Genomic DNA, 2,331 nt, shown 5'->3' with positions numbered 1-2,331 from the left:
GAGTACTGGAGAACTTGCTGCTGCTGCTGCTGCTGCTGCTGCTGCTAAGTCGCTTCAGTCGTGTCCGACTCTGTGCGACCCCATAGACGGCAGCCCACCAGGCTCTGCCGTCCCTGGGATTCTCCAGGCAAGAACGCTGGAGTGGGTTGCCATTTCCTTCTCCAATGCATGAAAGTGAAAAGTGAAAGTGAAGTCGCTCAGCCGTGTCCGACTCTTACCGACCCCATGGACTGCAGCCCACCAGGCTCCTCCGTCCGTGGGATTTTCCAGGCAAGAGTACTGGAGTGGGTTGCCATTGCCTTCTCCGGGAGAACTTGTTAGAGATGCAAATATTCAGGTCTTGAATCAGACCTACTGAATCAGAAACTCAGGGGTTGGGGCAGGGCCATCTGAGGTTCAAGAAGCACTTCAGGTGCTTCTGAAGGAGTTTCAGTTAAACTAAACCAGGCATTCTCTACAAGATTGGTTTTACTCGCCAACCTGTCCCGAAGACATTTAGCTATGTCTGGTGACCTTTTGGATTGTTGTAACTTGAGGTGATGATGAGTTGGCGATGGACAGGGAGGCCAGGCGTGCTGCAGTCCATGGGGTCGCAAAGAGTCAGACACAACTGAGCAACTGAATTGAACTGGAGGTAGGAGTGCTACTGCCATCTAGTGGTGAGAGGTCAGTGATGCGGGTCAACTTCTTAGAATGTATGGGCCAGTCCTCCCTGCACCAACAAACAGCACCCCAGAACTCACCCGCCCAAAGCATCCAGAGTGTCGAGACTGAGATATTCTGCACTAAATCCTTTGGGAGGAACTTCTTGAATGTCAGTAACCTTAGTCTACAGAAAGGCAGAGTGAATTAGGGAATGAGCCAAAGTCTAGAATTCAGGTTCTGACCCTGTTGATTGAGTCGTGTAATTTCACGTTACATGTTAAAAAGCAGAGACATTACTTTGTCAACAAAGGTCTGTCTAGTTAAGGCTATGGTTTTTCCAGTGGTCATGTATGGATGTGAGAGTTAGATAATAAAGAAAGCTGAGCGCAGAAGAATTGCTTTTGAACTGGGGTGTCGGAGAAGATTCTCGAGAGTCCCTTGGACTGCAGGGAGATCCAACCAGTTCATCCTAAAGAAGATCAGTCCTGGGTGTTCATTGAGAGGACTGATGTTGAAGCTGAAACTGCAATACTTTGGCCACCTGATGCAAAGAGCTGAGTCATTTGAAAAGACCCTGATGCTGGGAAAGATTGAGGGCAGGAAGAGAAGGGGACAACAGAGGATGAGATGGTTGGATGGCATCACCGGCTCAATGGACATGAGTTTAGGTGGACTCCGGGAGTTGGTGATGGACAGAGAGGCCTGGCGTGCTGCGATTCATGCGGTCGAGAAGGGTCAGACTCGACTGAGTGACTGAACTGAACTGAATTTCACATTGGTCTCTTTATCTCTCTGTGTCAGTAGTCTCACTTATAAAATGGGAATGATCCCCGCCTCTTGTGTGGATTACTAAGAAGATCAAATGAGATAATGTGTATGAACCCACTTGGTAAACTGTCATGCTAATTTAAATGAACTGGAGAATTTTTCCAGTGGGAGAAAGACACAGACCAGAGGTGGGCGTAGGATGCTATAAAAGGTTAAAGCATCTGATTCAGCTGTCTGCAAATAGCCAGATTCTTTAGTGTAAATGTGATTTGTATTGGAGACTTTTTTCCCTTTGTGCTTCTTAACCCTTTCCTATAACTACTTGAGTTTAGCTTTTTTTTTTTTCTTTAAACTCAGTCATTGCAAGGAGATCAAACCAGTCACTCCTAAAGGAAATCAACTCTGAATATTCATTGGAAGGACTGATGCTAAAGCTGAAACTCCAATATTTTGGCCACCTGATGTGAAGAGCTGGCTCATTAGAAAAGACCCTGACGCTGGGAAAGATTGAAGGCAGGAGGAGAAGGGCACAACAGAGGATGAGATGGTTGGATGGCGTCACCGATTAGATGGACGTGAGTTGAGTAAGCTCTGGGAGTTGGTGCTGGACAGGGAAGCCTGGCATGCTGCAGTCCATGGGGTTGCAAAGAATCAGACTTGACTGAGTGACTGGTCAACAACAACAACAACTGCATGATAAGGAAATAACTGGTTCCTGACTTCCCTCTACGGTTCAGTTCAGTTTAGTTGCTCAGTCGTGTTCGATTCTTTGCGACCCCATGGACTGCAACATGCCAGGCTTCCCTGTCCTTCACAACCTCCCAGAGTTTGCTCAAACTCATGTCCATCTAATCGGTGATGCCATCTAATCATCTCATCCTCTGTCGTCCCCTTCTCCTCCTGCCCTCAATCTTTCCC

This window comes from Ovis aries, chromosome 10, assembly GCF_016772045.2.
Source record: "Ovis aries strain OAR_USU_Benz2616 breed Rambouillet chromosome 10, ARS-UI_Ramb_v3.0, whole genome shotgun sequence".
Taxonomy (NCBI): Eukaryota; Metazoa; Chordata; class Mammalia; order Artiodactyla; family Bovidae; genus Ovis; species Ovis aries.
The sequence above is the reverse complement of the archived record's forward strand: the minus strand, read 5'-3'. Positions refer to the sequence as shown.